This window comes from Vulpes vulpes, chromosome 11, assembly GCF_048418805.1.
Source record: "Vulpes vulpes isolate BD-2025 chromosome 11, VulVul3, whole genome shotgun sequence".
Classification (NCBI taxonomy): domain Eukaryota; kingdom Metazoa; phylum Chordata; class Mammalia; order Carnivora; family Canidae; genus Vulpes; species Vulpes vulpes.
The window spans coordinates 80,548,635-80,572,187 of record NC_132790.1 but is presented as its reverse complement, the minus strand read 5'-3'; the positions used below and the strand labels follow the sequence as shown (position 1 = coordinate 80,572,187).

Here is a 23,553-nt window from a genome sequence, read left to right as displayed (position 1 = left end):
ACAATGTGACACAGATCCTGCTCAAAGGACACTATTGCTTAAGTATGCAGGTCGGGCTCTAATCTCTCTCATTTGCTCCCCATCCTCCCTGTTCCTGACCCAGGGGACAGAAATGACAGAAAGGAAATTATTTTGTTGTTGCTTCGAAAGCAACACTAGTGGGCTTTCATTGAATCAGAAAATAAAACCTTATCTTATAGGTCACTGAGATACACTGCTTCCCTCAAAATAAACTAAGCCAGCCAGTCTTTCTCTTTTCCCTTGTATAAACCGCTCTCTTCCAAACACTAAACGTAAACATACTATGACCTTTACAGAATTCATATAAAAATGACATTTTTCTAAATATAAAGGCATATCTTCTCAGTATACCACCTACTCCACCTTCAGAATTCCTTCTCCCCCATGCCATCTTAAAAAAAAAAATCAATAAATTGAATCATTCTCACTAATTTACCTTATATTCTCATCTATGGGATAACAATTCTATAGTCACTTTACTAGGGTCATTTGTTACATTCCCAAAAAGCTTTGCAGCAACTTTACTTTCATTATCTCAGAAAACCATCAAAAAGTTGATTTGCTATAGCTGATAAATGTCCCGATTCCCCTAATAAATTTAAGTGTTCCTTCTTCACTTCGTTTCAACTTGCCAAGCAAACGGATTTCTTAGTGAGTGTGGGCATCTCACAGGCATGAGGTGTGTCTTGGGTGTTTGAAAAATCAGAGTTTCCTAAAGAAACAAAACTTTGCATGTGGGCAGGTAAGAGTAATAAAAGAGCTTTGAAGGAGTCTCTAAGGAATCAGGGAGAGCGATTCTTCTCCATCTCACACCAGAATAAGTTCCAAATAGATCACGCTGAAACTCTGATATCGGGTAAAAATCTTCCTAACCACCGAAGAATCATTTCTTACCAAGTAGACTACCAGATACACCCAACAAATAAGTGGAAAGCTGAAAAGACTTTTTAACATTTCATTATAAGATATACGGTATGCCCGTGCTATTACAGGTCTGGGCAAATAGAGGAGGAGAGCAGATGCCTTGCACACAACCTCCCTTTTTAAAGTATGACTGAAAGAAGACATCCTTCCATCCCCAACACACAAATCGTTTTTGGAATCCAAATGGTCTTTCAACAAGCACTTTTCAAAGAATTAAGGAGGTCTGAATAGGTGTAATTTACACCAAGCCTTCCCTTCTCCCTATAGGCCATTAACAGGCTCAAAATAATTACTCTCTTCAGCAGCCCAGAAAGACCTCGGTTTACAGAGATCGCTCCCCGCTCCCCCCCCTCCCCCTCCCCGGAGGCCCCTCCAGCCCCTATCTTCTTGAGGAGAATCTCAGTGTGATGGTCTGGTCTGCAGTTCACTGCAGGCATTTCCCTCCTCACAATTTACCAGTCATCAGTTTCTCTGTATCTGTAATTCCTTATTGTAGCCTCTCAATTAGACCTGCTCCTCATTCAGACCAGTGCCCAACTGCTTTAAAAAAAAAAAAAAAAAAAAAAAAAAAAAAATTTTTTTTTTTTTTTTTTTCACCTCTTAACGAAAATCTGGATTCCCTTGGCAGGCAGGCTGAAAGCGTTCAGTCAGGTTCGGTGCCACTCTGGGGGGAGAGCCGGCGTGCAGGTCCGGAGAAGCCTTCTACGGGCAACACTTGGGCTCGGTCCACGGGTCGTGCCCCCCTCCCCCCCACGCCCGCCCGCACAGCTGCGCTAGGAATTCGGCGTCGCTCGCCGCCGGATTAGTTCGAGTCCCGCGGCTCGGCTAAAGTGACACATTTTTTCCCCCCTTCCTCCTCACATGCGACAGGTCCCACCGCATTAAAGCCATCTCCTCCCGGGCCCCAAGCCCAGGTCCGGAGTCCGCTGACGCCCCCGCCCCACCACGCTCACCCTTTACCTGGGGAGGGGGCCCGACCAGCATCCCTCCAGGCGGGAAACAAAGGCAGAGACGAGGCTGCCAGGGGGGCAACTCCCCTCGGGCGGGCTCGTCACCGTGGTGAGGAGAGGAAGGTGCAGGGAGAGGGCAGGGAAAGGGAAACCGAGGCACCCCACGGGGGTGGCTGAGCCCGAGTCTGCATTCTACCCGAGGCAGAGCTCCCGGGGCGGACCCCAGACTTCACCCTTCAATCCCGCCCGGCCCTGCCCACCCAGCTAGTCAGCGCTGGCGGCGGTAGGGGCAGGGGGAAGCCCCGCCGCCGCGCTTACCTCAGGAGAAGCGCTCCGGCTCCCTCCGACGGCTCCGGAGAAAGCCCCGCCGCTCGCGCACGCGCACTCGCGCTCTCGTGCCTTCGCGCCCCCGCGCGCGCCTCACAGCCGGGGCTCTGCCCCGCCCCGGCCCTGTCCGTCAGAGTCCGCGAGAGCCAATCGCGGAACAGGACAGGCCCGGCTCCGGTCACGTGGCCTGGCCAGCCAATCACCGAATTGCCCTCGGCAGCACCCGCTCCGATGTCCCTGGGGGTTCGGTTGCTACCGAGCCGAGCCGGTGCGAGGCCGGCACAAAGGGCTGAATCTGTTTTCCGGAGCTGTTTCTGCTCGATGAATGAATGAATACGTCAATTGGTCTCTGAAATTCTAAATATTAATAGCAGTCACCTGGATATCTTGTTAGAAGGAGGATTCTGATCCAGTAAATCTGGAATGGAAACCCGAGTTTCTGCCTCACTAACAAGCTCCAGATGGTGATGATGATGCTCCTGATCTAGGACCACGCTTTGGGTGGCAAGATTTTAAGGGCACCTGTCAGAAAATGGTTATAGCCCTTGTTCCATCGTATCTGAAAGTTTCACAACCTTTTCTGTTCCTTCCTTCAGTAATGGAAAGCATTCCAGGGACTCAGTAAACATGGGGTGCCCTGATGACACTTGTAATTTGGCACTGGCTGAGGGAAAGGGCGTTTAATTCCCATGTCACCTACCCCTAGTCTGTGGGGTAGCAATCTCTGCCAACTTGATGGCTGGAGCGTGGAAACTAGAAGTAGTAGAGAACACTAGGTTTACTTTCATTCTCAGGTATTCAGCATGTGTGTCTCAGTAGCACTGTGCTAGACCCTTGGTCAGAGTAGGTACATAAGTAATTTTTGCTTTCTGGAAATTTACATTCTGACATAAGACTATACAGGCAAGCTCAGGAAGAAGCATATAGGAAAACCATGCAGGGAGCTGTCGGTCTCAGCATCTTGAACAATTCAGGCACAAGCCAGAGAGTTTGTAAAATAACCTACCTTAGGGATCTTAAAAATTGCCTAGACATCCTTTGGCCAGTAATACCAGAGTCTGGAAGTCAGGGAGCCCATTGCTTCTCTGCCGCCTCTCAAAACTTGACCTAAACCTCAATGTGTTCAGCCCTGAGGACTAGAGCCTTTGTTGTTCAGCAGAGTCAAGCTCCTGTTATCCAGTAGTGTACCAAGGTGCTTCAAAGGCCTAAGTGCTAAATTCTCCAAAGCCTTCTTCCCCCAGCTCTTCAGACCAGGTGGTATGGCACTGCTTCCACCAGTTTTCTGTACTATTCAAGATGATCAAACTGCCACGTAGAGAAAACTTCACCTTTGTCAGTGTGCCTTGGCCCTTTCTGGCTTATCAACTCCAGGAGTGAAGCCCTATTAGCAATCTTTGCTTCTCACAGAGTCTGCATCAGAGATGCCTTAGCACAAAATCCAGAGTTACAGGGAATACATTGAACCTAGAGCAACAATGGTGCTGGCTATATCAAGAGTAAAGAAATATCTAATCAAGAAGAATCTCTTTAAAAGTCTCAAAGTTTCTTTTGCTATCATTAAACCACTGTATTTCAGCCTGGCTGTATAGTAAAACTTTTAAGGAAATAGATTTTTGGGTCCTGTGCCTAGATATTCTTTTTTTTTTTTAAGATTGATTGATTGATTGATTGATTGATTGATTTAAGACAGAGACATAGGCAGAGGGAGAAGCAGGCTCCCTATGGGGAGCCTGATATGGGACTCAATCCCATGACCCCAGGATCATGACCTGAGCCAAGACATTCAACCACTGAGCCACCCAGGTGTCCCCAGTCCCTAGAGATTCTGATTAGGGTAAGGACTGGAGCCTTAGCAACTGTAGGTCCTAAAAGATCTACAGGTGGTTTGTATCCAGCCTTGCTTGAGAAAACTGGTATAAGCTGCCAGGTTGATGGACTCGTTCTTTAACAAGGGAAAACCAATTCTGCAACACAAATTACTAATGACATAAAGACTCTGGAAAGAGGAAAGTTTCCACATAATTTATGAGAATAGATTTTTTTTTAAGGCCAAAAATAATTCACAGGTAATAGATACTCTAATCCTATTCAGTGGAACAAATTGAAAAGCCATGTCCACAACTAGGTTTAATTCCAGTTAATTAACTAAATATTTTTTTAAAAGAACCTATCACCTTTTAACCACACTAATCAACTCTGTTGATATCTTCACATGTTTTATGCTTTTCTTACCTAAAAGCAAATTTCTGTGTGAGTATTATTAAAAATTATTCTCTAAGGCTTTTCCCAAAGTGCAACAGAATAACCTGGAGTATTTGTTAAAATGCATATTCCCAGCAGCCCTGTCCTGAACTTCCTCTATCTAGCCTCTCATGTAACAATTCTGAAGCTGCACTAAGTTACATTTGAGCCCAATTTACACTTCCTGATACAGAACATACATATTATTGGCAAACCCTCAAGTAAAATAGAAGAGCTATTAGTTTAGTTTGCCATGGTAGCTAAATAAAACTTATTTTAAAGAATCCCAAGAGATTCTTTATTCTTTTTCCTGGGTTTTTGCCAAGTTCTGTCATTTTGTGAAATAAAGAGATTAGTGCCTGGATCTTAGAAAGCTTTTGTTGGGCAGCCTGGCTGGCTCAGCGGTTTAGCGCCGCCTTCAGCCCAGGGCCTGATCCTGGAGACCTGGGATCGAGTCCCATGTCAGGCTCCCTGCATGAAGCCTGCTTCTCCCTCTGCCTGTGTCTCTGCCTCTCTTGGTCTCTCATGAATAAATAAATAAAATTTAAAAAGCTGTTGTTGCACAGAGTTTTCCTATGGAGTGATATTTGCAGTAGTGGAGTATGACCTAGTTTTTAACTGAATTAGTGAGGTCCCTTCAGAACACTGTTCCAACAAGAACCACCTTGCTCGGAAGTGACTTTGTCACATCAGAAAAATGGAAGCCTGACGTAGGAGAATACAAACTAGCTTCCCTCCTGCTCTGACACTTTTAAAAATATGTTTCACAGTATTCCAATAGGGTAGAAACTTTTCTCACCTTGTAACTTGTAGCCTTATCTACTGAGTAAAATAGGACAGTTTTCACTGATATTTAACTAGCATGAATAATGTAAATTTTTAAGAAGAAAAAAGCATTTATTTTTCTCTTTGTGACTGTCATCATTACAAAAAAAAAAAAAAAGCAACAAGAAACAAAGAGATTCATGCTTGAGGTTAAGAATTTGAAAAAAGAACATCCAGGCTGTCATTAATTTTTCTGTTTTTCAGTGGGCCTGTTTTGCATACATAAACTGGCTATCCTATCTCAGGAAACGGATATGTGTGTATCTGATTTAAATCATGAATTAGCTTCAACCAGTCCCCTTTAACCCCTAGATATTGCTTAGAAAGAGATTTAAGTTTTCTTGAAAAGAGAAGAAATAAGATGAAAACCTCCAAGTCTCCAAGAATCTACCCATTGCTCCATTAAAGATCAGAACCCCTGTAGACTTCTTTATAATTGCTAATTATGTTTTAATCTCACTATAGATGAATAGTATCTCTAAACTTAATTGATTTCAGTCATGAGGACCCAATATTACCTAAGATTCTAGTCTTCATCTCTCATGTAAATCTGGTCAGGATAACATTTTATATCTATGTATCTGTGTTTTAATAACTATTACCTTTTTGAGGGGAATGCCTGGATGGCTCAGTGGTTGAGCATCTGCCTTAGGCTCAGGGTGTGATCCCGGGTCCAAGGATCAAGTCAACCATCGGACTCCCTGCAGGGAGCCTACTTCCCCCTCTGCCTATGTCTCTGCCTCTCTGAGTCTCTTATGAGTAAGTAAATAAAATCTTAAAAATAACTGGTACTTTTTTTTTTTCACTCAGCATAACTGTGTAAAGATTTAACCTAACATACTGGATATCTTTTAGATAAGTTCACTTTCTTTCTTTTTTTTTTTTTAACTTTCTTTATATTCTCTATAGGATTTATTCTATAATTCATTCTATAGTTTATTATACACAAAGAATATAAATAGTCTTTTTAGATTTTTTATAAAATAATCATATTTAAAATATAGTATATAACAACATACATATTGCTATGGTATGTCTCTCCATACTTCCCCCAACTTAAGAAATAAGACATTTTTAATACAAAGAGTACATGTATTGCTCCCAACAAATTGTTTTAGATGAAGATATCACAATATCACAGTAAGCTTTGCTACAGAAGACAGAATGGTTTATGGAAGGAAATACTGTACTGTATGCATATAATAGAAAACAAATGTAAATGGGTAAAATTTTTACTGAATATTTGGAAGTTCCAAAACTGATATAAAAAAAGATAACAGAGGGACGTCTGGGTGGCTCAGCAGTTGGGCATCTGCCCTTGGCCCAGGGCATGATTCTGGAGTCCTGGGATCAGGTCCCACATCGGGCTCCCTGCATGGAGCCTGCTTGTCCCTCAGCCTATGTCTCTGCCCCTCTCTCTGTCTCTCATGAATAAATAAATAAAATCTTAAAAAAAAAAAGATAACGGAGCTGGAAATTTCAACCAGTCTAATACCTGTGTATTATAATTACAAGAATGAACCTGGAAAGCAGGGAACTTTTACAAGATACTACCAATAGTTTGGAGCCAAGAGATGAGGCATCAGGTCTCATTCACTCCATGAAAACACTACATGTTCTCTTCTTTTAGCTCATTTTAACAGAAATAAGCCATCACAATTCACAATAAAAAGTGTTATGTTGCAAGTGAGTCTCATAACACTATGAGAAATCACATAGAAGGAGCACCAACTCTGATTAATGAAATCAGAGAAGGTTTCTGTAAGAAGTGATGCCTGAACTGAATTCCAAAGAACTTGTAAGAGTTAGCTGGCAAAGGGCTAGGAGCTAGGTGCTCCAGGACTAGCAATAGCCCATACAAGAGTGTAGAACACTGAGAATGAGAAAGTAGTTTAAATCTGAACAGATGTGAAAGGGGGAGAAAGATGACTGAGATCAGAATGAGAGGAGGAAAATGCATGATATGCCATTCATTCCTCCTGTAATTAATCATAGCGTTCAACTCTATTCCAATAATTATGAGTAGAATCTAATACCAAATCCCAGTTATTGGGGAACCTGGATGGCTTAGTCGGTTAAGCGTCCAGCTCTTGATTTCAGCATGGTCGTGATCCCAGGGTCATGGATCGAGCCCCATGTTGGGCTCTGCACTCAACAGGGAATCTGCTTGAGGATTCTCTCCCTCTCCCTTTGCCCCTCCCACTGCACACATACTTTATCTCTCAAATAAATAAAACTTTTTAAAAAACAACAACAAATATCAGTTCTTCCACTTACCACTTGTGCAACCCTGAACAATTTGGCCCTTGGAAGGTATCTGATAAGTGCACCGTATTCTCATCTGTAAAATGGAAATAATGGCAATAAAAGTACTTGTCTCTTACAAGTTAATGAGCCCATTAAATAATACAAAATGCATTAGCAGTGTTTAGTGTGTAGGAAGTGCTAAATAAATGTTAACTATTAGTAATAATATTCTCCTGAACCTGGATGTGGCCTCAGATTCCTTCTCAACAGCATTACTGGCCTCCAACTTCAACTACTCAGAATGGCACCCAGAGGGATGCGCCCCTCCATAGTGCCTAACATCACTCTGATTCAGAGCTCTACAGCCTAGTGCTACTCACCTATACTAATTCTTGTTCTCTATGAGAAAATGTCCCTCTCAGTCCAACACCAAGTAACACACACACACACAAATCACAAAACCCCACTGCTGACACGACTAAATATTTTCTTAAACATTTAAATAGATTATTTTTCACTGTTTTATTTTTCCTTTGTAGTTTTAAATAGAATACATCATACTCTTAAGATGTTTGGGCTTTTTGTCCTTCAGATGTATTACTTCTTACTTGCTCACACTCAAGTTTATATGACATTTTTATGGATGTACCTCCCAGATTTCTGAACTGTATTTCCACCAGCCTTCCATTCCTATACAGAAGAGCTTAGCATCCTCTATGAAGGTGCAATATTGGGGTATGTGGCTTCTGCCAAATTATTTCTAAAAATTCTCAATATTAATTCCTAGGCCTGGCATGGATTCATGCATACATTCATTCCCACTCAGAAACATCTCTGAGTTTCTCTATGGTGAGTAAGAACTGGACCAGATAACAAACACAGAGCCAAGCAAACAGGGATGGTTTTCACTTGGGGAAAGCTTACTATCCTCCGCCCATTCTTCAAGCCCTATCCTCCAGCCTGAGAAGCTCTGTTAGCCCTGGGGTGGAGACTGTTGATGCCCAAGAAGATCCCCCTGGATCCCTTTCACCAGCTCTGTGCTCTCACCCTCTAGCCCCTACACTCTTTGCTATAATCTTCAGAGGATTACCTTTGACATTGGAGCCAACTCATCTATATGGAACCAAAATTGCCTGAGAGTGGCATCACCCTGTTGGGCAGCCCAAAGCCAATGATTAGCAGGTGTACACATATACAAATTCAGCTCCATTGCTTCAAAGTATGACACACTCTGTAGTATAATTTACACTACAGAGCTCCCTAGATTAGGCTGAAGCTGTTGCTTGAAACCCCATCCTTGGGAAACCTGGGTGGCTCCATGGTTGAGTGTCTGCCTTCAGCCCAGGGTAGGATTCCATGGTCCTGGGATCGAGGAACTCATTGGGCTCCCCGCAGGGAGCCTGCTTCTCCCTTTGCCTATGTCTGCCTTTCTCTGTGTCTCTCATGAATAAATAAATAAAATCTTTTTTTTTTTTTCTTAACTGTTCCTCAAATATAACAAACACTCTTGTCTCTGGCTGCCCTCCTCCCCTCCCCTTGCATCTGCAGGGGACGTCCCTCCCTTATTGAATTCAGGTGTCTTCTCAAAGACTTCTTGTCAGAAAGGCCTTCCTTGACCAAGTAACTCCGAGCAGCACTCCCTCCTACAACTGATGGTCTCTAATCCAGCCTTTCTCAACTAGCGCTCCATGACAATATAAATCCTACAGAAAATTATTTTGGTGACAGTTTTCTCCTATTGCCCACGGATGGTACACAGCTGGTATCACTCAAATTGCATAGGAGATAAAATAATTCATTGTATATAAAGGGTGCCTTAGGGAATTAGTGTTTAATTCTCTGGTAGAACTAGTAGACAAGGGTGGCTCTGAACTATCATACTACTTTTTTTCTTCTAAGCTCTTATCAACATCTGACAAATTATATCTTGTTGTCTCCCTACCCTACCCCTCACTAGAATTTGAAATTTGATTCCAGTGCTTGCTTATTCCCAGTGTCTAGGACTGGTACATAACAGTACTGAAAAAGTATTTGTTGAACAAGCTTCATAGGATAGATTTATTTTATAACTTTTCAACTGTAAAAACAATTCATGTTAAAACTTCTATGTACAGAAAAATGTATATTATAGATCACCCAAGTGAAATGATGAGATATAAAATGTTAAATGGAATTGGGAAGGCTGAAAAAATTGTTCAAATAATAATAATAGAAGGCACTAATTATCCAAATACACAGTAACCAACTGTTCAATCAGGAGGAGCCATACATACAGGGGTGTGGCAGCGGGGGGTGGTGAGGAGCAGGTAGGGATGTGGGCTGGATGTTAATAAATTTAGTACTGCTCTCTAAATCTCACAAGGAAAATAGAAGGAACTTTAATCTTAAACAGGATAAGGAATGGACCCAAGAGATTTCTGTGGGTAAGCCACAAAGCAAAAATTAATAACATATAATTAAATTCTATATCCTTATGGGACAAAGGAAAACCAAGAAACCCATCCCTATACTCTAAATTTTTAAAAAGGGAAATATGACAAATACAAGCTCCATTTAGGAATCAACTGAAAGGAAGGATTTTGAAAAGTCAATAACCCACAAGAAAAGCGTATATACTTTGTTGTTATTGCTTGCTTTCCCTGAAAAGCATATACCAAGGAAAAGCATTTGAGGTAATTTCCCCCAAATTGGTAAGGGAGTTCATGTGAGGAAAATAAAGAATAACAACTGTAAGAAAAACACTCCGAAGAGCACCTTGCAAGTGCCTTAGAAACCAATAAAAGATTATTTTAACATGTCAAAGGAAGGAAGTCACTCAAAGAGTAAGTGGAGTCCTTTGATCTTGTTGGGATAAAAGATTTACTCAAGAATGGAAAGAGGCATACTTCACAGGCTGAATTATTTGCTGCAAACTAAGATACCGAAAGAATAATATAGAGACTTCCTTTCCTAGGATATCCACAAAGATGAACTAGTTAGAATTACTTGATTATTACCATGTACAGTTACCATGTACTCAGGATACTTTTCAAGATTGAACAAAATCAATGTGCACAAATCAAGACTGAGACATGGAGAATCTGCTGAATTATTGGGTGACTCGGGTATACAAATGTGTAGCTATTGACCATTCATGTACAGGGACTTAGAAGAGACCTGAAAAAAAATAATTCCAATAATTCCAAAGATTATTTTGTTTAAATATTCAACAATTTTTAATCTCAATTATAAGCTCCATGACTTTGCCTGATTTAAAATAACTTAATGCAATGGCTATTTGAGTAGATCTGATAAAAAATTACATGTGACCATGTTCTTTCTATTGCTTCTTATCCCCCTTCAAACTCCCACTTGTGAATTTATTGACCAATTACATTTAAAGTTACAGGTTAAAAACAAACTGAAAGCTTGGCACAGAGTGAGCATTTAATAAATGTTACCTGCTTTAAAATTATTTTCTTTTCCACAGGGGCACCTGGGTGGCTCAGTCAGTTGAGCATCAGACTTTTGATTTCAGATTGGGCCCCGCAGCAGACTCTCCACTGAGCATGGAGCCTGCTGAGATTCTCTCTCTCCTTATGTTCCTGCCTCCATTTTTTTTCTTTTTTCTGCCTCCTTTTTTATACTGAGCTCCTCCTAGAATTCCATCAGCCATCTCCTGCTACATCAGCAATAGTCCTCTCACAAAAGTTCTTACTAACAAAGGGCCCAAAACATAGCCTTCATATATTCTTATAGCTATTTATGCTCAAGAGCAATTATGGCTATAATTCCCCCTGAGAGGAACTTGAAGTATCTAAAACATACTCTTCCATTAAAGAGATTATTCAGGTCTTCTGCTTTCAAATATTAAAAAAAAAAAAAATCATGTTCTTTTGGCTACAGTCCTCCCTCACTGCTTCACCACCTGTGCTTCCAAAGGTTAGAAGTGGTTTCAAAGAGGACTCTGGACCCAACCCAGTGGTTTTGCTAAGGTTTTTGATTTCCTTAACCCAAGATATCTTCCTTCTGTCAAATATCCTCATAATGCACACATTTTCTATTAAAACCCCCAAATGAGACCAATGTTTTCCACATCAAAGAGATCATTAGAAATGAGCTTCAGATAAATACCTTACTAATTTCCTTCAGTTCACTCCTACATTATGTCTCTGCTCAAAACATTATAATGGCTATTACCAAGACATCCATCTCTCAAGTCGGTTCAGCACCTCTCTTCTGAGCCCCCATAGCTACCCTGCATGTCCTCTAACATGGCTTCTGTCACACTTTATTACAATTCATTGTTCAGTGGTTCATGATCCCCAGTAGACTAAGTTCTGTGAGGGCAAGGATCATTTCTATCTTTTTCTTCATTGGACAAAAACAATGGCCCCTAGAACAATGCCTGATGTAAAGCAGATACTCAGTCATCATTTGTTAAATGAATGGAAGCTCTCGTTCTCAAAATCCTCCCTCTACTTCTGTGGGCATCTCTGCTGATTCCACTCTGAACTGGAGAATTCCCATTACCTTAGTAGGGTCTATCATTAACATTCCTTTATGTTTCTTTTCTTTTCTAGGCTCTGTGTTTTCTCTGCTAATATGTGCATGTGTAAATTTTTAAATTCCCCTCAGGTTAAATTCTTTTCTCCAGTCTCACATTTTCTCCTTTCTCATTGCTAATTTTAGTAAGATCATCAAACCTAGATAGTGCTACTTCAAATATGAGCAACTGACACCTTATACAGTGATTGTATTAATGCCAGTGATTGTATTAATTTTAACAAGCAAAAAAGCAATATGACAAGATGCTCTCTATAGTGCATTCCTTTACATCCTAGTTTTTCTATTTCTAGGTAGAAATTCCCTTTTATACACTATGTCAGTAAGTCTGAAACTTGAATGTGTATCAGAATCACCTAGAGGGCTTGTGGAAACAAAATTATTGGACCTTACCCAGTATGTCTAATTTAGCAGGTTTTGGGTAAGGGCTGAGAATGTACATTTTAACAAGTTTCTAGATGATGCTGATGCCTTTGCCTAAGGACTACACTTTAGAAACACTGTCATGTGTCATTAAGTGACAAACTCAGAAACAATATAAGAAAAAATAATCAACAAGTTAATCCAAAATCAATGCACAAAAGGAATCACTCTCTATGATTTGTTATGACCAATTCCAGAATGTCAATCCAATGTGTCACTATAGCTCAAATGATCAGCCAGTTGTTGAATATCATTCAAAAGAAACATTTTTCTTTCCAATAAACTTTGTGTACCTCTGGCTTCTGAAATTCAAGAAAATACAATGGCCCTGGAAAAAGTACTAGGAAGAGCAGCTGTGCTACTAGAAAGCAAGAGTTCCACCAGACAGGAGATTGCCTTATAAATAAAACCAAATAAAAGAAAGTAAGAGATTTTTTCACTTGAGAATGGTAAAAGCTAAAAGTTAGACAATCAAAACCTCTAACATTAGGAACAGTACAGATAGGTTGATAACCTAATTCTGAAATCCTGGAATGCAGAAGGTCCTCTGAAACTTGAACCTTAAAGAGATTTATGAAGAAAGTACTACTTCATTCAATGGGTGTAATTTGTGGTACTTATAACCCCTGCAACAGATGTAAGGAAACTAAAGATAATCAAAATCTATTTTATCAAGTATATAAATAATAAAACCACCATGTTAGCTTTTCATGGCTCACAAAAGGGAGGACTGCTTATCTCCCTATCACATGGTCATTGCTGCCTTTGGTAAGAGTACGGTGAATACTCCTTGAGTTTTGCCTTGTGACACAGTTCTAACACTTAAGATCAGATGAGCAATCTAAACTTTAGACTTTGTGTGGTCCACTTCACCTTGAAGTATGGCTTATGATCTAAGTTCACAATCAGTAACGAAATAGAAATTTTTATTATTTTTTAAATATTTTATTTATTTATTCATGAGAGACAGAGAGAGAGAGAGAGGCGGAGACATAGACAGAGGGAGAAGCAGGTTCCATGCAGGAAACCCGATGTCAGACTCGATCCCGGGACTCCAAGATCATGCCCTGAGCCAAATGCAGATGCTCAACCACTAAGCCACCCAGATGTCCCTAAATAGAAATTTTAAAAAATAAGTTCTATAACATGAGAGACTCCTAACTCTGGGAAACGAACAAGGAGTGGTAGAAAGGGAGGTGGGCGGGGGGGGGGGGGGTGTGACTGGGTGATGGCCTTGAGGGGGGCACTTGATGGAATGAGCACTGGGTGTTATTCTATATGTTGGCAAATTGAATACCAATAAAAAATAAATTTAAAAAATAAATAAATAAAATAAGAAAAGAAAAAATAATAAGTTCTATACCCAACATGGTACTTGAACTCATAACCCCAAGATCAACAGTCACATGCTGTATCAACTGAGCTAGCCAGGTACCTACAGTATCTAAAAATATTAAAGTGAGTGAATAACAATTCCATTTATTCACACATGATCCGGCTTTTAAAAAGTGCCACGTGATCAGACAACAGAAAGAAATAAAAGGCATTCAAATTGGCAAAGAAGTCAAACTCTCCCTCTTTGCAGATGATAGGATTCTGTACATAGAAAACCCAAAAGACTCCACCCCAAAATTGCTAGAGCTCATACAGCAATTTGGCAGTGTGGCAGAATACAAAATCAATGCCCAGAAATCAGTGGCATTTCTACACACTAACAATGAGACTGAAGAAAGAGAAATTAAGGAGTCAATCCCACTTACAATTGCACCCAAAAACATAAGATACCTAGGAAGAAACCTAACCAAAGAGGTCAAGGATCTATACCCTAAAAACTACAGAACACTTCTGAAAGAAATCGAGGAAGACACAAAGAGATGGAAAAATATTCCATGCTCATGGATTGGAAGAATTAATATTGTGAAAATGTCAATGCTACAGGTCAATTTACACGTTCAATGCAATCCCTATCAAAATACCATGGACTTTTTTCAGAGTTGGAACCAATAATCTTAAAATTTGTGTGGAACCAGAATAGACCCTGAATAGCCAGGGGAATATTGAAAAAGAAGACCAATGTCGAAGGCATGACAATGCCGAAATTCAAGTTGTACTACAAAGCTGTGATCATCAAGACAGTGTGGTACTGGCATAAAAACAGACACATAAATCAATGGAACAGAACAGAGAACCCAGAAATGGGCCCTCAACTCTATGGTCAACTAATATTCAACAAAGCAGGAAAGACTATCCACTGGGAAAAGGACAGTCTCTTCAATAAGTGGTGCTGGGAAAATTGGACATCCACATGCAGAAGAATGAAACTAGACCATTCTCTTACACCATACACAAAGATAAACTCAAAATGGATAAAAGATCTAAATGTGAGACAAGATTCCATCAAAACCCTAGAGGAGAACACAGGCAACACCCTTTTTGAACTTGGCCACAGGAACTTCTTGCAAGATACATCTATGAAGGCAAGGGAAACAAAAGCAAAAATGAATTATTGGGACTCAATCAAGATAAAAAGCTTCTGCACAGCAAAAGAAACAGTCAACAAAACTAAAAGACAACCTACAGAATGGGAGAAGATATTTGCAAATGACCTATCAGATAATGGGCTAGTATCCAAGATCTATAAAGAACTTATTAAACTCAACAACAAAGAAACAAACAATCCAATCATGAAATGGGCAAAAGACATAAACAGAAATTTCACAGAGGAAGACATAGACATGGCCAACAAGCACAAGAGAAAATGCTCCGCATCACTGGCCATCAGGGAAATACAAATCAAAACCACAATGAGATACCACATGACACCAGTGAGAATGGTGAAAATTAACAAAACAGGAAACAACAAATGTTGGAGAGATGTGGAGAAAGGGGAACCCTCTTGCACTCTTGGTGGGAATGTGAACTGGTGCAGCCACACTGGAAAACTGTGTGGAGGTTCCTCAAAGAGTTAAAAATAGATCTGCCCTCCAACCCAGCAATTGCACTGCTGGAGATTTACCCCAAAGATACAGATGCAGTGAAATGCCGGGACACCTGCACCCCAATGTTTATAGCCGAATTTCAAGCCAAATAGCCAAACTGTGGAAGGAGCCTCAGTGCCCATCGAAAGATGGGTGGATAAGAAGATGTGGTCTATATATACAATGTGATATAACTCAGCCATTAGAAATGACAAATACCCATCATTTGCTTCAATGTGGATGGAACTGGAGGGTATTATGCTGATGAAGTAAGTCAATCAGAGAAGGACAAACATCATATGGTCTCATTCATTCGGGGAATATACAAAATGGTGAAAGGGATTATAGGGGAAAGGAGAGAAAATGAGTGGGAAATATCAGAGAGGCTGACAAACCATGAGAGACTCCTAACTCTGGGAAATGAACAGGGCGTAGTGGAAGGGGAGGTGGGCGGGGTGTTGGAGTGACTGGGTGATGGGCATTCAGCGGGGCACTTGACAGGATGAGCATTGGGTGTTACACTATATGTTGGCAAATCAAACTCGAATAAAAAATATACTCAATAAATAAATAAATAAATAAATAGTGCCACCTAGGCATGGTAATTCAGGCAGTTCTGATAACTGTTTGAGGATACATCTGTTATGCAGGGCTAAGGCATAGCCATAAAACAGGACATTAGACACAAAAGAAAAAGAGTGAAAGAGATAAAGGCTATGGCTTACAATAAGGTTTACAAAACAAATACTTGCAGGGTGAGGTCAGTGGATAAAGTGTAGCCAAACCAATATGAATTTGGTCCTTGGTGAGTCAGAAAGTGCACAAGGTTGAGTTGTCACACAGAGTAAAGTTTATATCTGCAGCAAATAAGGAGATCATGAGAAATATCTTCCAAAGCCATGACTCCTCAGACGCGAGTGAATAGGCTCCTTTTATTTAGGGTTAGGATGAATATCTAGGTAAGGAAGCCTGGTCCTCGGATGTAGAGGTGGGTGTAACATGGTGAATGTACATTAAGGAAACACGCCAAGACACACATTGTATGTTATGTGAATGGGCTGAGGCTCCCTCTTGGGTCGAGATTTTAGTATTATAATGAGGTATACTAAAGGTATACTAAAGGTAGTCATGGTCTTTCTAGAGGTCCCTCCATGGTCTATCTGTCAGGCATTAAGCTCAAACCGGTTTGAGTGGTCTCAGCTCACTGGAGGTCTTGTCAGGGCAGTGGCTATTTTTTCAGGGGTGGTTTCACTTTCTATTTGCCCAAGTTAAGAGATAAACTAGAAAGAAAAGCTCAAGGAAAAATGTGGGACAAAGGTTGGTGAATACAAGCAGATGGGCAGTAAAGGTCAGGTCTTGGGGTCTAGCTGGTGACAGAGTACAGCAGGCAGGAAGACAATAGGAAGAAGTAGACATGTTGTTATTAAGTTGTAGCCTACTACTGTAACATTGGAATGCAAGATGGATCACATTTTATAATTCTAAAAAAAGAATCTAGAAATTTGAATTTTTATGAGAATCTTTTCAATTCAATTTAAAAGGAAATCTCTATGGGCCAAGCAAAGCACAATGATAAGGGCCTAGATATATCATTTGGCTAAAAAGGTCCATTCCTTATTCTAAACCTTCCCAAAATCCTTCTCAGAACTGTCATGTGATCACTGCTGGGTACAAGGGAAGCTGGGAAATATAGTTGTTGTTGTTGTTGTTGTTATTGTGATTGTTTTTAGTAGGATACATTGTCCTATTGTTGCCCTGACTAAAATCAGAATTCTATTATTAAGCAAGAAAAGAGACCACAGATCCTAATAAGGAAAATGCCCCATGCCTTGGAATGCTAGGTCTAAGAGAATTCCAAAGACATTCACTCTTTCAGCAACATCCTTTCTCCCTGCTCTTGAATGATCCTTGAAAGGCTCTGGACCAAGTCTGAGTTTAATGTGACTTGTACTATTTTATTATAGAACTACATTACATTAAAGGACCGCAATCATTGAGCCAAATGTGGTCATTTTCAATATAGTACAGGTCTGCGTAAAGCAGACAAATGGGAAAGGAAAGATATGCTAGAAGTTCCAGGTACACAAATTAAAACTTGAATTCCTGCTTTCACTAGGACTTTCATGAAATGATAGATGTACTTCTCCTGTCATTGCCCCAGTCTCATGACAAGCAAATGTCTGAGAAGTCATTAGATTTAAATTACTTTGGGAAATATCTTTACAGTCAAAAGTCCAAATGTGGACCAAGTACACATTTCTCATTTTCATGTCAATGACTGTCTTATTTGAAGAGTCAATTTTATTAATTTTAAAAACCAGGAAAAGAAGACAATAATCTACAAGAAACGATGCAGTGACCATGGGCAAGGATTGAGCAAGCCCTTAGCACTGCCCTCTTATTTTTCTGATTTTAGATATTCTGGCTTCACTTTAAACAACATAAGTATAATACATCTAAGTGAGACACTAGGAAGAATTCTAATTTTAGGTTTTCTACAGTTTCAAGAGATCTCAATTCACTGTTGGTTTCACCTAGAATTCATTTTCTTTAAATGTTATGATGATTGAGGGTATATTTAACCTCATATTCTGTTTACTGGGGGGGGGGGGGGGGGAAGGAAATCATTTGGCATCATTTTTACTTTATATTCATTTCCAGGTATTTTTTGTTGCTTTTTAGTTTTGTGTTCTGTTTTGCTTCTGATGCCTATGATAAAGTCGGTTGTTTTTTTTTTTTCAAAGATTTTATTTATTCATGAGAGACAGAGAGAGAGAGGCAGAAGCAGGCTCCATGCAGGGAGCCTGATGTGGGACTCGATCCCAGGACTTCAGGAACACACCCTGGGCCAAAGGCAGGCACTAAACCACTGAGCCACCCAGATGTCCCAAGTCTTCCTGATTTAACTCTCTAGTTATCAAGATTTTCTGGAGTTAATGATATCTGAGGAGTTTGTTGAGAGCAAAACAAATCCATGCTTGAACATTGAATCTTTAATGGTGGAATTGTTTATTCTGGGCCATGCTGACCAACTCTTTCTGTGCCTTCATCTAGTTTTGACGAAGAGGGCTATATGCCTTTATAGAGCTAGTGTTTGTGTTTCAATCTAGCCAAGTCTCTTTGGAGTTCACTCTTCATTACTCTTCCAGTGAGAAATATCAAGGCCCTGCCTTTTCCTACAGCTTTAGGGAATGGCTTTTTCTCATCCTCATTCAAAGCAGGAATCAGATGAGAATTATTTTTTTTCTCCTCAATCCTGAAGTTTCACTTATATTACATTTGCCTTCAGTAACCCAAACTAAGTCCTCTGAATCAGTTCTTCATTCAGACTCTGAAGCCCAGTTCAAGATATAAAATACCCTTCCATTTTTTTGACAGATACTGCTTTGGAGAGGATATATTTGAACTACAGTTGCTGGGGCTTATCCAATATTTTAAACAATCTCATTATCAAGAAGAACAGAGATAGGCTGGCATAGCAGCTGTGCAAGATCATTGTTGCACATCAGCTTCTTCTAGAAAGTGAATTTTGCCATAGAGGCTGAATGGAGAAAGCTTATTGAGGAGTGTGCTTGGTATTAATACCTTTTGGGTGAGAAAAGCCACAGAAATCAGTAAGAGGAAGCTGGATTGTGATGTAGTTACAAAAAAGTCTCAGCTGATCACATGAGAAACTCTGAAGTGGGCCCTTCAGAGCTTTTCCAAATTCAGGCCAGGGAATAGGTTTTTATACTCTCTTACCAACTGGTCATTGGATGCAGGCTGCCCACCTGCAAGAAAGGGGCATGACCAGGGGTGAGGTGTTTATCTTCAGCTGAAGGCAATTCCCAGCAAAGATGACACCTGAGGGGCATCAGTTATCAACAGTCTCAGCAGCTGGGATCAAAGACTTCAGTTCTAAACAGAATGCAGACAGGTATTGCACAATACCTACCACAGGTGTCGATGTCCCAGATGCCTTTTTCCTATCTGATCTGCCATTCTAAGAACATGGCTTTCATGTTAATGGTTGCTTCATGGTCTCAAGATGACTGTTTCATCTGCCAGCCTTATTTCTGCTCTCTGGGCAGGAAAAAGAAGGAAGCAACAAGGAGGAAGAGGTAGCACCTGTATCAGAAAAGCAGCTATTTCCCAGATATGCCCAATAATCTTCCATTATGTTTCATTGGCCAGAGCTTGTCATATGGTTATGCTAGCTGCAAAAGATGCTAGAAGATGTGTGTGTTAGCCAGACATATTGCTTCCTTGGCCAAAACCAGAGATCAAGGTTTTTAAAGAAAAAGAAGAGAATGGATATTGGCATTAGCAACTAGCAGCTCTCCTAAACCATCTGATTTTCAAGAAGAGTTAACTCCCATTGACAGTAGTGAGTGACTATCAACCTCAAGGATTTTTTCCTATTTTGTTATAAGAAGTCACTTCCCTATCTTAATGCATTCTAGTTATATTACTACTGCTCTGCAGTCACTGGTGGTTAGACTTCATTTTCTAAGCATGTTTATTTTAAAATAGCAATTTAAAAAATATTTTATTTTTCAGTGATCTCTATACCAAATGTGGGGCTTGAACTCACAACCCCGAGATCAAGAGCCTTATGTTCTACTGACTGAGCCAGCCAAGTGCCCCAAGAATCTATTTTTTTGGTTTGCCTCTCTTTCTCTTTTTCTTTTTTTTCAAAATAGTAATTCTTAAATCACTCCTCTCTGTATATCTTTTTCTTCCTCCTGCATGTGCACACACAGACATACAATAGTAGTATTCTTCTGTGGAGAGAGAGTGATGATAAAAACAATCATCATTAGGTTCTTATCAGTGCTTGATCAAACTAAGATACATCTACAAGAAATAAGGGAGAAGAAAGGCCATTGTCAGAAAAAACAGAGAATGGAAGAAAAACAAGTTCAAAATGGAGAAGCCTGCCGAAGTAGAAATGACTAGGAGTAGGGCTGCCAGATTTAGCAAATCAAAATCGAGGACATACAGTTACATTTGAACATCATATAAAAAGTGAATAGTTTTTAGCATAAATCTATCAGCAATGAACTGAATGTTTGAATCTCCCTGAAATGTACATGTTAAATCCTAAAGACCTGTGTGATGGTGTTTAAAGGTGGGGCCTTTGGAGATGATTAGGTAATGAGGGTAGAGTCCTCATGAAAGGATGAATGCTCTTATAAAAGGGACCTCAGGGTAGCCGGGGTGGCTCAGCGGTTTAGCGCCACCTTCAGCTCAGGGCCTGATCCTGGAGACCCGGAATCGAGTCCCATGTCAGGCTCCCTGCCTGGAGCCTGCTTCTCCCTCTGCCTGTGTCTCTACCTCTGTCTCTTGGTATTAATACCTTTTGGGTGAGAAAAGCCACAGACATCTGTCTCTGTGTCTCTCCTGAGTGAAAAAAAAAAAAGGACCCCAGAGAGCTCCCTCAGCCCTTCCACTATGTGAGGACACAGTGGGTAGATGTTTATCTGTGAAGCAGAAAGTGGGCCTTCACCAGTCACTTAATCTGTGAGTGACTTGATCTTGGACTTCCCAGCTTCCAGAACTGTGAAAAATAAATGTCTGCTGTTTAAGCCATCTAATCTACTATATTCTGTTACAGCAGCCTGAAAGGACTAAGACAATATCCTAAATAATGCATGGAACATACTGATCCTAAGCATTTGTTGTTTATCTAAAATTCAAATTTAACTGGTTATCCTGTGTTTTATCAGGCCACCTTACTTAGGAGGAATAATGCCACAGAGTTAGATACTACCTTCTGCCCATTTCTATAGCTACAGACTTCACTCCTCCCTTGGAACCTTTCTGCAAACCTCTAGCCTAAGAACCACTGTCCAATATTTCTGGGGACTCATCAATCAATGCAGGTAAACCAAAGCTATTTTTGCAACAAATTACATTTTTAATATTTTCTAGGGCACATATCCCTTAGGGTACATGGATAGCTGCAGTTGGGTCTCTGAATCCACTAAAATTGTGTGGAAAATTTTGTTGGTGTGGGCTTATGTGAATTCTTTTCAGGAGGAGGACTATAGTTTTTGTCTCATTCTAAAAGAAGTTATAGACTTGAAATAGTTCATTCCCAGGCAGAGGGCACTGAGAAAGCATCAGGCAGCCTGTTAATCTTTCTTGGTTATTTTATATGGGGATGGAGGTAGAAATACCAGCCGTGTAACAAATGCTTTAGCACCCTTCTTTTAGGGAAATTTGGAGCAAATAGGATAAATTTCCCATTCCTTACCAGTCCAAAATCAATTATAGAGGTAGACATGTGTTAGAAAGGGTTTTTAGCAAATTCTCTTACTCTCAGAAATCATCCACATTGTTTTCTCAGTACCTCCACAGGTGAGGTTTCTCTCCTTTAACTGTTGAGCTATTTCAAAGAGTAGGGTAGACATAAAAGGCCACCACCATCCTTCCTTGACACTTGTCTTTGGAGGGGCAAATTAAAGGGTGAGTCTATGTGGTTAAGTGCTGTAGACATGATCTTATTATTACTTCTTTTTCTTAAATGTCTTGTCCATTCATGGTGCTTGACTGAAGAATTCCTATTATAGTTTTTGCTTCTCATTTGGACTTCTGTTCTCTTATAGGAAATGCTACAAAGTAGCAAGCTTAGAAACAGTCTTGGGATTCAGTATAAGAAAGCAGAATATCCCATGCTTCATGTTCCCTTTAGTTCCCAGGGCAATGGCATGGTCTAACCCTTGAAGCATTATGCTGTCCTAATGAAATTGTTCTGAATTCATGTGCCCATAGATGACATACTCACTGTACCATGGCAAATGAGCTATCAGGAAAGCCCCCAGACACATCTGCAAGATTCCAAGGGCAGAAACCTGTGTTCTGAGTAGAGAAACTATATGTGTGCTGTGGTCCAAGGATGAGAATCATTTGGGACAGATCAGACAGGGTTTATAAAACAGATTAAGAAGTATCTGTTATAGCAGCCTTAGGCATGGGCAAATTCGTTCAACACTCCGACCTCTATCCTCATCTGCTCTCCCCCCAGCTTGAGCTCATACCTCAGGGGTTCTGTGCTTTGGAGGGCTTTCTTCAGAATTTTCTAAGTCCTGCTCTGGTGTTTCAGACCAGAAGGATAGAAGAGGGCTTTTTTTGGGCGGGGGGCATGCAGAGCCCAGACTGCGACCTGCACAGATTCTCTTTCTGTATTTTGTAGTGTTCTTAATCTTCTATCCCATGTATAAGGTTGACCATATGCCACAGGATCCATACTATAAGATTACTTGCAGCTCCAAGGCCAGACCCTGGTTTCAGAGTGGCAGCCTGGTAAGCAGATTTCTCCTGCTGGCAGGTGTGGTATTTCTTGTCTGGGATCACATGAGATTAGGTTGCCAAGATGGTTCCAATAAGCTGATTTTCAGTGATTCAAACTGTTTATATAGATAAGAGCCCTTCAAGAGACATTTGCCCAAGGCCTGAACACCCCATAGATGGCTTTGTTAAGGAATCTGGACCAAGAGAAAGGAAAAGATCAATCTGCAATACCCAAAATATCATTTTGTCTAAATCTGTTTTTCAATTGAAAAGTATTTTTATTGCAATAAAATATACGCATAACATAAAATTGACCATTTAAACCATTTTAAATGTATAGTTCAGTAGTATTAACGTTGTTGTGCAAGCATTAAGCCTCTCATTTGATATAATAAGAAAGTAAAGCCCAAGATGCCAATTTGTCTGACGTCACCCACGTGACTGTTGGAAGAGCTCTACATTGTGCAGTCAGTGCTTTTTCTATTTATTCATTTTATAGATAAGGAAATTGAGTCCAGAAAGGCAAAGTGACCTTGACCACATAAGAAGGAGGACTAGCAACATCTATAGACCTCATCGGCCAATGCTCTTTTCTCCACCTCCGTACTTCAGACTTGTCCCAACCTCCCTCACCACTTTCCTTCCCCAGTTCTTTCTACAGAAATTCCAGGCCTCTGTGCACCAAAATGTGAGTTTCACACAGCCAATTATCACCTAAAAATGATTTTCTAAATTGGTGCTTGGCGGGTGTCAAATCCATTGGCTGCAATATGTCTTCACACCAGACTTCAGTAGTT

At 40.4% G+C, this 23,553-nt stretch overlaps 1 protein-coding gene across 11 annotated transcripts in view; it reads right to left on the bottom strand.

Annotated features, from left to right (window-relative positions):
- Window positions 1-23,553, bottom strand: part of TMEM108 (transmembrane protein 108) — a 640,726-nt gene that overhangs the window by 354,572 nt on the left and 262,601 nt on the right. For 3 of the 11 annotated variants that reach the window (XM_072726873.1, XM_072726877.1, XM_072726874.1), the window contains one exon: window positions 7,566-7,629. The gene's annotated coding sequence lies outside the window, so the exon portion shown is untranslated. Of the gene's footprint in view, window positions 1-1,542; window positions 1,648-2,213; window positions 2,352-7,565; window positions 7,630-23,553 lie in introns of those variants that run through there. The other 8 variants (XM_072726875.1, XM_026015545.2, XM_026015544.2 and 5 more) reach the window with 7 other exon arrangements.